Below are 14,488 nucleotides of genomic sequence, written 5' to 3'. Positions count from 1 at the left end.
ATCATCAACCAATCTGTTAAGGACCCAGAGGGAACGAAAAGGGGAGGAAGGGAAATTGTGACTGCCCGTTTTTCCTGCCTCACAGCTTGATCTGAGACTTCTTCATGGCTCTCAGTCCTGAACTTACACCATTGGCTCCCCTTCAGACTGACACTAGAAGCCCACCCTTAGCTTTTCTGGGTCTCCAGTTGGCAGATGGTAGATGAGGGGACTTCTCAAACTTTGTAATTGCATAAGCCAATTCCTCATAAGAAATCTCTCAATGGATTAATGTGTGTGTGTGTGTGTGTGTGTGTGTGTGTGTAAAGTGAGGGAGGTGGATAAACTGATAAACTCAGCTCAATTCCTTCCCTACTCAGGGAAGCATTCTGAATTCCTTCGAGCCAGAAAGTGGCAAAGCTGAAACTTGACTTGGACTTAGTTCTTCCAACTCCTTGATCTGGGACTTTCCTTTCCGCTGGACATTAGTTTCCTCAGGTGGCCCCTCCAAGAGACAGTGCTAGACCCATCTGCTAGGTCTTTTAGTAGAGTTCCGTGTCTTTGGAGGCTAGCCCGATTTCATGGACTGCGCCTGGGTCAGGCTCCCCACACTGCCTTCTTTCCAAGGCTCTTGAAGGATGCTGAGTGTGGGGGCAGCCTGCCGCTCCTTGTCCCCATGTTCCATCTGAAGGTCCTCATAGCGGGCAGCAATGAAGACCACGCCTTCCCTTGGTGGGCCGGGGCCATAGCGGTCCACTTTTATTCATAAAAGACTCTTAAAGAGAAAAACCACTATATCTCTTGGCAGGGCAGGCTGGCGAGTGCTCCAGGTGGCCGCAGTGCCAGGGGCGGAAGTTGCGAAAGTCATTATGTTTTGTCCTGAGGTTTGATACTTGAGCTTTTGGAAGACTTATAAACTGACAAATTGAAAAAAAAATCAATAAGAAGGGATGGAAAACCAGAAAGTATCATTTGGGTCTTTGTTCTGAAAAGGGAAGAAGTTGACTAATAACACAAGAAGACAATTATTTCCTCCTGAGACTTCCTTTCCTCCCATCAGGTGGAACCTTGGGCAGTGAGGATCGTTGAGATGCCAAAGATGGGTATTGTTTTGGTCCCGTGCAGGGCATTTCTAGAGGAATAAAGCTGAGGATTTTGGAAGAGTACATTTCTCAGTGTCTTATCATTTAAAATTTGAGTGAATATAAAACTCGAATCATATGTGGTTTAGCACAGCAGCCTTCCCTTATCCAATGGCCACACATTCCAGATGGTAGTGGGTGCCTGAAACCACAGACAGTACTGAACTTCACGCACTCTATGTCTTTCCTACTCCTACATATGCAAATGGGTTTTCCATCTTGACGGAGCACTTATCATGCACTGTGACTGTAACTTGTAGTTTGAATTTCATACAGGCAAAACTTACACGAATCTCTTTTTTCACAACTTCATGAAAAAAAAGATTAATTCTTCCTATAGGTCTTAACAATCATAGCATATGTTTTTCTTAAAAAATCAATAACTTTTATCTTCTCACTTAAAAGAAGCACTCTTTGGCTTCTCTTTCGCATATTTGAATTGCCAGCATCACTACTCTTGGGCTTTAGGGCCGTGATTAGATAAAATAATGGTTATCTGAACAGAAGCACTGTGATACCAGGATAATTGATCTGATAACCACAATGGCCATGGAATGACTGTCAGGTGGGTAGCATATACCACCTGGATGCACCGGACAAAGGCATGACTCACATCCCAGACAGGACAGAGCCAATGACATAAGACAATCACACTATTCAGAACAGAATATTATTTAAAATTGATGAATGGCTCATTTGTGAAATTTTTTTGTTTAATAATTCTACTGCAACTGACAGACCTGTTCTTTGTTCATCTGTATGGGATTTAGAGACTCTCAAACAGACTTGCTGAAGCAAAGTGGCCAGCCAAGTCAGAGCAGAGCTGCCCCTTCCTCAAAATTCCAGATAAGGGGAGAGATACTGTGGTACTGCCGCTGTGTCAGCCATCTGGATGCGATACTGTACTACAGTTATGTAAGATGTCACGGGGGGAGTAGGGTGAAGGGTACTCTCTGCTGTTTTAGAAACTACTAGGTGAGTTTAATGTCATTTCCAAAATGAAAAGTTTTAAAAAGAAGCGAGCAGCTCCTTTTACTGTTTGGATTTTGAGCCAGGCAAATCTCATTAATACAGCATTTTATAGCAATGTGCTAGGATAAGTGGGTAATGGGAATTTTGAAGCAATATGTACCAGCTAGAAAATGTGCTAGAAGGTAAGGTTAGTGCTTCCATAAGCACCTTAAGAAGTTTGTAGCTGTCTGCCCCGTTGGAAACCCCAGTGATGCCCACGCCCACCCCCAGAGCTACTGCACTGCAGCTTCCCTGCTGTGGCACTGTTTATTCTGGAATGGGGTCTGCTGAGTGGGGCCGCCCTGTGCATGGTAGGATATCTAGTGGCATCATGATTTCTACCCACTGGACACCAGTAGTATCCTGAGCCCCCTCCTACTGTGACAGCCAAAAGTATCTCCCAATATTGTAACGTGTCCCCTCTGGGACAAAATTGCCCTTGGTTGAGGATTGCTGCTATACTGAGAAAACAGATTGTTTTGTCTTGACTTATTGATATATTTTTGATACTGGGGATTGAACCCAGGGGTGCTTAACCACTGAGGCACATCCCCAGCCCTTTTTATCTTTTTTTATTTTGAGACAGGGTCTCACTAAGTTCTTTAGGGTAAAGTTGCTGAGGCTGGCTTTGAACTTGTGATCCTCCTGCTTCTGCCTCCCAAGCTGCTGGGATTACAGGTGTCTACCACCACACCCGGCTGTCTCTACTTTTTAAAGAAAATGAAAATCTAGTCCTTTTATGGGGGATTATAGCAACACCTTCCTCCCAATACATCCTCTGTGGAGCCAAGTGCAAACTCCTTGAGAGATTCTGGATTTTTAAAAAATGTACAGTTTCACTCATTCTTTTGTATCTCAGACATATGTCGTAGTATTGAAATAGAAATATTTTTTACTTAAAAAGCTGTCTGAAACAGATATTTCAGAAGGAGAAACATACATAAAATCCCCCAAAGAACCAAGTGTGTGCAATGTTGGCCTTACTGAGTATCCTAGCGAGTCATAATTTCACACATGACGGTAATTCGTAACATTAAAACACTCGCAGGCTTTAGTTTATTTAAGCCTCTGGGGCTAACACAGCACATTTCTAAATATTATGGGTTTTGTAAAGGTGCATGACGAACAAGCAGACCTGCTGGTGCACTGGAAAAGTGATAAAAATCAGCACTGAGCTTAATCACGCCTTTCTTTGCAGGGTATATTTATGCGGTGATGTCAGCATGGGATCCTGTAACTGGCTAAAGGTCAGGTTCTGCGTTCATTTGCACGGGATTTGGAGACTCTGGAGCAGACGTGCTGGAGAAAAGTGGCCAGCCGCGTCGGAGCATGGCTGCCCCTTCCTCCAGCAAAGTGACTGAACAAAGAAATCCATCTTTAAACACATTCAAAACCACAGCGGCTCCGTCTTCTGCCCCTTGAATTATTTGAGTTATTGAGGCTGGCTCCAGTGTCAAGCCGAGTATGTTGCCTTAATGTATTTATTTAACCCAGGACTGCCACGGAGAAGGCAAACCCACCTCAGCACGCGAAGGTCTGCGACAAAGAGAACATTCAGAGCCGATCCTGGGTAACAAACACAGGGGGAACTCTGGGACAGGAATGGTGTGGCAAGCCCAGCACAATGCTCGGCTTTATTCCCTGCTCCGAGTCAGACTGTACTCAGCCCAACTGTAAAACGCTGTTCACTGAGCAGACCCAGCCGGATGGCAGATCTGGAGGTGAGGGGGCTCCAGCCGGGCTGCTCCAAGCCCCGAAGGCGACACAGACCCTGAAGCGTGGGCCATCAGCAGCTTCGGGATTCCCTTTATGGGCTAGATGCAGGCAGATGGCCTCTGCAGAGGAAGAATCTAGAAGCCAAACATCCATACTCTGTGAGCACACACAGCAATCGGGTGCAGCCTGCTGGGTTCTGGGTCCTGGATCCTCACCCCACATCTGGGAAGGACGGCACTGATGTCCTTGCACATCACCCTCAGATATCAAGTCTCTAATCATGACTCTACCGACGATGCAATTCCAGGGCGCATCATGGATGAGGGTGATCCCTGCTATTGCAGAGGCCCAGCTGCAAAGGAGACAGCTTTATCTTTCTCTCAACTGAGTTGTCACCCATGAAATTCACTCTACTGACCAGGAATCTTTCCAGTGCAAATGACAGAGACAATTCAAACTAACATCGACAGAAAACAACTACCATGGGTTAATGGGCCAGCCACAGAGGGAAGCCCTGTCTTGTATCAACATTGAATCTCCACAGCTCTGTGAGGCTGTGGTCATGCTCTTCATCTCATAGATGAAGAAACTGAGGCATCGTGAAAGGAGGCCACTTGCCTCTAAGTCCCACTCTCTGCAACCACAGCTGGGATGGGAACTGGGCAGATCAGCTTTAGCATCCACTGGAGCATCACCAGATGCAGCCAATGGCTCAGGTTTGGACACTGAAATGACTGTAGGCAGAGAAGCTGCAGGGACTTCATGCCACCTGGCTTCTCCCTTCATGAGTCTCCCTGCTCTCGGCCCTGTATCTCTTTGGACGTGGCCTTATTCCCTCCCGCAGCAAGCAGACCCTTGCTAAGCTGTGGGAAATATGGCCACTAGAAATTTCAGTTGAGCCACGCAGTAGAAAGGACCAGAAGCCCCTCAACAGCCACGTGACTGCCTGGCTTGTGAGAGAACTCGGCCAGGACCAGAGGCACTGCTTCACCAAGGCAGACCCAGTCACCAGCTGCAGACCCAGGGCGAACACAGTTCTGGTGAGGCTTGTGCTACAGCAGCCTTCAGAGTGGGAGGAGCCAGGCATGGCCATGGCGACCCCTACCAGGACCCAGAAGGGTCAGGGGGTGGGTCCCAGAGGAAAAGGGGCACCCTTTCCAGACATCGGATCTGAAAAGCACTCTGGGATTACGATAAAATAGCACTCTAGTCCCAAGCACTTATTTTTTCTTTGATTTGGGGGATCTTGTGGAGGACCTTACCTGTTCTACTCTCTGGAATCCCTTCTCATAGATTCAAAAGCCATAAAATCTTTTGATTTTTTCCTAAATTATTTTTCCTTTTGAATGGTGAACATTTATTAGCTAATTATATTTTCCAATTTGCCTTGACCTCCAGGAACTTGAAGGCCAACATTGTGGATCAACATGAGTCTTTTTTTTTTTTTTTTGACCTGAAGGAAATTGCTTTACTAAGTTTCCCTCTTATTTCATCTTACCATTTGCCTCTATTTTTAGTGGTCTTGATTTGAAAAATGCTTATTGTGTATGTTTAGTAAGCTGCATCCTGTTCACTTTGGGATAAGTGGTGGCATAAAGATGCAATTTATAAAACTCAGTATCCCTTGAACTTCAAAGGGAAGAGTGGTTCAGGATGAACTCAAAATTTGAGGTTGCAGAATCTGTGATATGGGGAGAAGGAGGGCTTCTTGGCCTTAAACTAGTTTGTTGAAAAATAAGACCTCATAATAAGAGAAATGGACCTGAAAACTTCAATGAGATTAGCATAGATCAACATTTTTGATGTTCCAATCATCTTGACCATGGGGAATAGCCTCTGTCATGCATCTGTGAGAGCACAAGTTGACACAGCCACTATGGAGAACAGGTCAGCCTATGTGCATCTTACAATGCACTCATCCTTTGGCCATTACTTTTAGGGATTCATTTCATTTCATTTATTAAAATGAATACATTTTAAATTTAATTTAAAAATTGAAATAGAATTTACTTCTAGGAATTTATCCTCCGGCTACAGATGTGCAGAATGATATGGGTATAAGGATATTTACTATAGCTTTATTAGTAATAAGTCAAACATTTGGAAACAACCTAAGTGTCCTCCCTTGGGGGATCAGATGAAATATGGTACAATGCATATAACAGCCATGTGAAATGAGAACAGTATCTATGTAATAACACAACAAGATCTTTAGGGCGACGTAGTATTGAATAAAAACAATGAAGCATAGAGCAACGAGTAAAGTATGTCACCCTCTCTGGTGGGCAGGAGGCTGCAATAAGCTTAGAAGCACTAGTGTGTGTCCTCTGTGTGTGCACAGAATACCTCTAGAGGTGTTCTCGGGAAAACTGGAAACCAGCACCTTTTAGAGGTGAGAGCCAGTGGCTGGGGACCAGAGGTGGGATACTTCCTTATAAACTTATACCATTTTGTGGTTTTTAAACTTTGCACCATTTTTGTGTGTAACCTAGTTTAAAAAACATAATGAGAAAAAAACCGAATGAGTTTTTACTGGCTTATTGCATTAAAATGACCACAATTTTTTTTTTCTCAGTGTAAGGGAAGAAAAACATGAATCCAACTCTGTAAGCAATTCTCTATATTAAGGCAATTGTGTCATAAAATTATAGCTCAGTGATCTGAAATAATTAGTTGATACTCATGTCCCCCAAAGCATGGCTGTCGCCCAAGGAACATATCTTGATAGACAGCACCCATCGTTCAGCTGGACACCACACCCATCCCATACCACCAACATTCACTGCAGGCCTACCCTCAGACAGGTGTTTTGTCAGGAGCTTGAGATAAAGTACTAGTGAGACTGTCTTTGTCATTAAGGTAGTCACAAAGGTGACATAAACCCTGTGATGAACTCTAGAATCCTTGGAGGCAGGAGCTGTGGGAGTCACCTCAGTGTGCCTAGCATCTAGAATACAGTAAACACAAGAATGTTTGTGGAATGAACGAGTGAATGAGGGCCCGGCAGAATATAGATGAAGGAGACAGCTCCAGGGACAGAGGCCACTAGGAGGTGACAAAATGTGTCATGAAAGGTTCCCCAAGTCCACAATCTCAATACCTGGCACCACGACTTGCCATAGCCGTCCACACAGAGGATTGCTCTGATTAACATGAACCATATTTAATGAGTTGGTAGGCGGATGACTGCCTAGTTTTGTAGAATGAACATGAACTACAGATCCAGAAAGACCTGTGTTAGAATCCGGAATCTGCCATCTCTCAACTAAATGACGGTGGGAAACTCTACCTTTCTGAACCTTAGCCTTCCTGTTTATAAATTGGAAATCATCAGACCTAAATCACAAGCTAATGGTGAGCCCTCGGAATCATTCAGTCTTTGGACAAAATAGGACGTGGCTAGTGGGTGCCCAGACACTGAATAATGCTTGCACAAAGTTGAGCCCAGGGGGTAGTAAGTGGCAGGTATTGATGCATGGACTCTCTTGAGATCACCAGTGATCTTTGATAGTAGGATAACAGTTCTCCACCCCTTTGAAAGGGAGAATTCAGAAAGAATGATTGGATACTTCTGCAGTGTGAAGTGAACGTAGAGGGATGCACAAAGAAATGGAGGGTCAGTAGGGGGACAAGTGGGTCTGGCTCAGTAATTTTACTCCAACAGAGATTCTGGCTTTCATGAATGAATTCAGAAAAACCTTCTGACAAGAATCATGCGCTATTGGTATAAAACGTGTGCTTTTAATTTTCTTCTCCAAAGACAGTAGTGCACAGCAAAGGAAAAACCAAGAAAATGCAACCTGAGCTAGAAGACCTTCTTTGCCAGCCCCCAGACAACTTTTAGACCCAAAGTTCCCCCCCCCTTCACGTTCCCTCACTTACCACTGACCTAGGGAGACTTTGGGTACGCGCTTGTCTGCACATGGGCTTTGGGAAATCCAAAATAGATTGTGGTTGATGATCAGCAACATGGCCATAACCGTGGAGATGTCCTTGGGTGGGCTACTATGGCTACAAGGAGCTCCATGCACAGATGCCTCTCAGTGCTACGACGTGCCCACGGACCAAAGATGAGGGACTGAGGCAGAGGCCATGCTGTCTTAAGCCAGCATGGCTGCCTCCTGCCCCTGGGCCATGGCCTACCCTGCTACAGCCCCCACAAGGCATCTCCCTTCTCGCTTGACCTTCACTCAGGCTGCTCCTTCTGCCTTAAACGTTTTGCTAACTCTTCTCCTGTCCTTCAGAGCCCAGATCAGGGTTGCCTCCTCCAGGAAGCCATCTTTGGTCATCACTTCCTTCACTTTCCTCAGGTCAGTCGGCCAGGAGCCTGAGAGCCTCTCTCGGTTGTCAGCCTTCAAGTCATTTCCTCCTTCTCCTCAGCCGGACTGTGGACTGGTGATGGGTCTCCTGTCTTCAAATCCCCAGAACCTCCAGCAGCATCTGGCACACAGTGGGGACTCAAAAGATGGTCAAATCAACAAACTAGCCATGGAGCAGACGGGGAATCCTCCCGCTGTGGGGAAGTTTATCAGTTTTCCTCAGGAGTTTGATGGTTTGTTTGAGGTTCCACCGAGGAGACGGCTTCGAGCATGCCTGCCCTCCAGCAGGCATAAGAGGGAGCAGAGGGATGAAGAGGTACGAGAATGTGCCCAAGGTACAACATACGGACAGAGCCGACAGGAGTCTCCGGAATGATCTGTGGCTTTCTGTGTCTCCCTCGAGGCGGCCTTTTCAGATGCCAGTTACAAATCCTGGAACAGCCTCTTGGGAAGAATTCTTGAAAAGCGCTTGTCCAGTAAAGAGAAGTCGTCACAGCTTGAATCAGAGGACTCCGCCAACAGGAAGTATGGTGTTCTCCCTGTTTGAAGAATAGACAAGCCCACCCCACTCCTCCTGAAGACCCACAAACAGAGGTGGCCCTCACAGCACATCCACAGCTGCGGTCGGCCAGCCTGCATGGGACTCCCCCGTCCCCTCCGAGGGCAGAAGCCATCTAGTTTCCTACATGAGGGTTGACACTTCACCATGGGTTTTGACACTGTTTGGGTTTTAAGCTGCTGGTTTTAACCTGGTACTTGCCTCAAAATGTAAAATCACAAAAGAAGTATCAGCGTTTCGCACAGGATCAGGGCTAACCGTGGAGTCCAGCCACAGGCCCAGGCCCAACTCTGAACCTCTGTGGTCATCAGCTCTGCTGAACCAAGACAGAAGCCAGACAAAGGGGGAACCCAGATGCTCTGATGGGAAGGGGCATGAAATTTGTCCTTTCTAATGGCCGTGCCAAGATCTCAAGCCAAGGATCCCCATAGAAGTCTCCAGAAGAAGGAGTTTCGAGAAGGCTGGGTTCTCTCAGACGACCAGTCACCTCAAGGATTAGGCTTTTAATTCCCCCAAGACTGCTGATTTTAGAAATCCGAGATAAACATGGAGTCAGGCTACGTTTTGCCAAGACCAATTGAAAGATAATGATGGGAAGGAACAGTATTTTGTTTTAGTGGGATTAGTTCCATAGCTAATTTCATCACAGAGGACTGTAAGACTTTAAGAAAATTATCCAACAAGACAGAACTTGGATTCCTCCTGTTGAAAACGGCGACAATGGTACTTACTTTGGGGAGTTGTGGGGATTCGAGATCGTATACTTAAAGCCCAGTGACCGGCATAGCAATGATATGATATAAACCATGATATTGATTGTACTGTAGTGTCTTTCTTTGAAAAATTCTCTTTTCAGGTAACCCAGCAACCCACTCCAAGCCCAGGAAATAGAGAAGAGGCAGAAGCAAGATAAAAATGAGGACAAGACCCAGGAGATGAAATCTCACTTTATTTAAGGAAATGACGAGGTACATATGGCCCGTCTCGTGCCGCCTTCTTTGTGGGTTCCGGCCAGGGCCATATACCTGTTCATGTGTCAACCAAAGTAAGGCTAAAGTTCTCTCCACATTCTTAGTCCAAGGAAACTAGACCATTCCCTGTCAGACAGAAGGGCGGCCTGCTCACAGGGAGCTTTATTTGATGTGTACTCCCTGAGGCTCCAACTTCCCAAGGGAATTCCATTCCCTTCCTTTCCTCCCTGTGCTGGGAGCTTGATCCACACCATCGGTCTATCTTTTGGCACCTGCACGATGCCTGAGAGGCAGGTGTATCTGCTTAATGTCCAACCTGTTTTTATTGCCAATCCCAAAAAACACGGTGGGTTCAACTGGTCATGAGTTTAGAGGAGTCAGAGGTTGTCATTGTTCCAGGAATACAGTTTCACAACAGCCATAAAATGAAGACTCTATTTAGCCCCAGGATATTGAATTGGGATGAAGATATCCAGCTGTAAAACGACGATAAAACATCCCGGCGAATTGGCAAGAGGATTGTTATACCAGTCTCCTGTCTTCTTCGGGAGGTCATAAAAGACGTCCAAGAGCTGCACTTTGAGTTACTTGAGTTGCACAGAAGTGACCCCACCTTTTCTGTACATCCCCACAGAAACTCAGACAATGAAGTTTTGGAGAGTTTAGGAAGGCCATTCTATGGAATCCTTCTTCTGTGAAATGCTGAAAGCACAAACTGACGGGTATTGACAATGAGCCTGTGGTCCCCATGTCCTGAGCACCTGTCATTCGTTGTCTGGCCCAGGCTGGGTTCAGTGCAAACCCATACAGCCACATTGCTACTGTGGACAGAAATGGAAGACCTCCTAAAGCCATACTCCAGGTGTGACAGGGATGCCACAAGATGTGCCTGAGCAGTTGGCAGAGTTGTATTGCCACCACTTTTCATGGACAAAGAGCTTCTTTTGTTTACTGCTGCCAAGATGTTCCCATTAAAGCATCTCCCCTTCAGTTGATGTCAGTCTATAGGGTTCTGGGAAAGCTGGCTTCATCCCTCATTCTGGAGGATGAGTGATCCAGGCTTTGACCAATCAGAATGTTGTATTTTCCCTTGTCACTCTGATTGGTTAAGAGATGGGCATATGATTCAAACAGTGCCTGGGAATTCTGGGAAATTCTGCCTGCCTGAAAAGTGTGAAGGAGGTGAAATCTGGGGCCACTGCAGAGGAGAAAGCCAGGTGGGGAGCTGAGAGACAGGGGGAACAAGGTGTGAGGGCCATCGGTCCTGCCCTGCCTCAAGCCAAGCCTCAGTCTAACTTTCATCCAAGTCAAGTAACTTCTCTTTTCTACTTCAGCCCCTTTGATAGGAAATTTTGCTACTTAAACTTTTTTAAATTGCCCTGTTTTCTTCCTTATCACTTCTTCCTTTACTGTTTTGTGGTTTTATGATTAGTTTTTTGTAAAAGCCTTATGTACTTATTTTAGAAAATTTCACCAATATGCAAAAAAAAAAAAAAACCAATATAATGCATCTTTGCCAAGATCATGTAGCTCTTGGGTGGCTGAACTAAGATTCTGACCCAGGCTGGCTGGTGACAAATGCAAGTTCCTGACCCTTCAATATGCTCGGGCCCTTACACAGACTTTTCAGGCATTTCAAATGTTCAGAAATTTTCCTGCTTGAAGAACTTTTCCTTATGAGCATATATAATTATTGTTTTGCAAAGTTTGAATGATATTACAAATACAGTTTGTGCAGTATACTTTTAAACTGGGTAATACATCTGGGACATTTTCTCAAGTCATTGTGAAAATAAAAATAATCATAATCATAATAAAATAATAATAATTCCTCAGGACAAAGGGAGACAAAATGAGATCCACAGCTCATACTTCCTCTTAGTGGTCCTCAAACATGGTATGCAGCCTTATCACCTGGAGGGCTTTTCAAAAAACAGATTGCTAGTGCCAGCCAGAGTTTCTCATTCCCAGAGCTGGCGTTGGACCTAAGATTTTTGCATTTCTAACAAGGTCTCAGGTGATGCTGAACGTATCTGGTCCAGGGACCACATTTTGAGAACCATTCCCTTGTAGAATCAACTGCAGACCAATAAAAGGGGCAAGTAAAAAATAAAAATAAAATTCTGCATCTCTCATTCATGATGGGTATGTGCAATTCATATGTGTGCTATATTATTATGTTAAAGACCCACGTTCTTTCAAGTGCTCATAAAACAATTACAGATCCTTGGACTCTGGGAGTGGGCTCCATTTTAAGCCACAAAGACAAACTCAGCATCTCTTAAAACACAGGAAAAAGGCAGATCACATTTTCTGAACAAGATTCAATAAATCTAAAAATAAATAAGTGAAGCAAGCAAACAGTAACTTCCCAACCACTTGGGAAATATACCACTTTCTCTCAAATTCCCCTTTTGCTAAAATAACAAGAACTGCACACTAAAATGTAAGTGTGAAAGCAAAATTCCTTGAGGAAAAAATTATGGCTTTAAATTCTTTTGTTACTTAAAAAAAAAGAGCAAAATGAGGTAAGTAAATCACAAAACTCAAGAATTTAGGCAAAGAATATCAAACCAAAAGCAAAAGCAAATGATAAATATAAAACATGAAATAGAATTTGAACTAGAAATACCTAGAAACAGAATTGAATTATTCAAGATAGTTGGGGAAAAATATGCAAGAAAAGTCATAATCCACATAGTCTAAGAGGGAAAAGGAGTGAGAAGAAATAAATAGCCAAAATTGGTCGAAAGAAAGCACAGAAAAAAAATGCATAGATAAATTTTAAAATCTAGATGCTATAGATAATTATTCAAGAAAATTAATTTCCTGTATCAAGAAAAGAAATTTAAGATTGGCTGTGAGATTCTGTGGAGCAGCAGCTCTTGAAGGGCCAGTTCCAGACAGCTCCCAAGATGAACCATCAGAGAACAGATAACACAGAAATGATTTTAAGTGTCTCAGGACACGGAGAAAGAAGGGCTGCTTTTATTGTTTTTATAAAACCTGAAAAGCACTGTAATAAAACCTATCAAAACTATACTAAAAAGAAAACTACAGAACTCATTTCATTTATAAATCTTAATACAAATATTAGCTAGTAGAGCCCCCAAATGCCGGTGGGTTATTGTCAATCGTGCTACATTACATCTGTCCAAACCAGCTCAATAAACCAAGCAAGAAGCTACATGTTGGAAAGGAGCAAGCACAGTCAACATTATTTGCAGATAAAGTGATTATATACCAGAGAAAACCCAAGACAATAAGCTGAGAAAACTATTAGAAGCAATATGAGACAGTGGTAATAAAATTCCAGTTTCAAAACAAATGTATAAAAATGTAATAACTTTTCTCATACTAACAATAAAGAGTTCAAAAATATAATAAATGGGAATTGTTATGCATAATAACAATTTATATAGAATAACTAACAAGACTGCTATATAAGGAAAACAACAGAATTCTGTTGATGGACAGTAAAGGAGATTTGAGAAAATGGAGCCATGTTACCTTTTAGATATAAGGTGTATAGGTGTAAAAATGTGAGCTGCAAGACAGGACTATAGAATTTTTCTGTAGTCTAAGAAGTTAAATGTTGCTATTCTTGGGCCAGGATTGTGTCTCAGTGGTAGAGCGCTTGCCTAGCATGCATGAGACAATGGGTTCCATCCCGGGAACCACATAAAAATAAACAAATAAAATAAAGGTATAATTTTTTTTTCTTTTTTGGGAACAAAAAAAAAAAAAACCACTGGTTTTGGTTGGTCAAATAGCTTGATGAGGGCTGGGGATATAGCTCAGTTGGTAGAGTCCTTGTCATACATGTACAAGGAAGGCCCTGGGCTCAATACCCAGCACCACCAAAAAAATAGCTTGATGAGCTGGTTTAATTTGGGAAAGATAAATCTGAGGCCTGCTGTAATCCATTGTAATTAAGGTAATGAGATTGGACGGAGGGAGGAGAAGAGAAGAGATCAAAGTAAGGGCCACAGCTGGAGCTTAAAGAACACTCCCTGGGAAAGGACAAATAGGATGACTTTAAGAGTCAACCCATCCAGTATTCGGTTTAAAGTCTTTATGCTGCATTATTCTGTAACCTATTTCTATAGCCACCAGCCCTTCGATGATGAGGAGGATGGTAATGGTGATGGTGACAACAGTTCCTATTTATTGAGCACTTCCTTTTCAAACAATGCACTTGTATTTCACCAACTTTGTACCACATTTAGTGATCACCCGAATTCCATCCTCCAGCCTTTTCCTTCCCTAAGGAAGAGCAGTGGAGTAACTGACCAAGCATGGCCCTTGCAGGGTGCAGCCTGGCTGTTGGTCCAGATGTCCCGGCTCAGGGCTGACTTGTAACTCTCCCCGATGTTGCCCATCCAGCAAGCTCATGGCCTCGAACTGGTGCCAGTGGAAAGATCCAATGGTTTCCAGTGGAGTGCCGTGGGCTGGAGAAAGGACAGATGTGCAGGGGTTGGAGCCAAAGCAGAGATCAAGAATTCCATGGAAGGAGAACACGTAACTGACTCGGGACAAAATAAACACCAAGGCCTCCGTGCCACGAAACCCAGAGGGACTGGGAAGCCACTGGGACTTCTATCAGGTGTGACTTGGGATGTTGAGACAACTTTATTACAACTGAAAGAAAACAATTACTTCAGCTAGCTGGATAACTCAGACCCATCTCAGAGGTTGAAATGTGACCTGTGATCATTAAAATGCCAGGGTTCCCTAAAAGAATCTAAAGATAATGCAAGCACACCCGAATTCTAATGGGGTTTCTAATGT

Source organism: Urocitellus parryii, chromosome 5 (assembly GCF_045843805.1).
Source record: "Urocitellus parryii isolate mUroPar1 chromosome 5, mUroPar1.hap1, whole genome shotgun sequence".
NCBI lineage: Eukaryota > Metazoa > Chordata > Mammalia > Rodentia > Sciuridae > Urocitellus > Urocitellus parryii.
Note: the sequence above shows the minus strand (reverse complement) of the source record.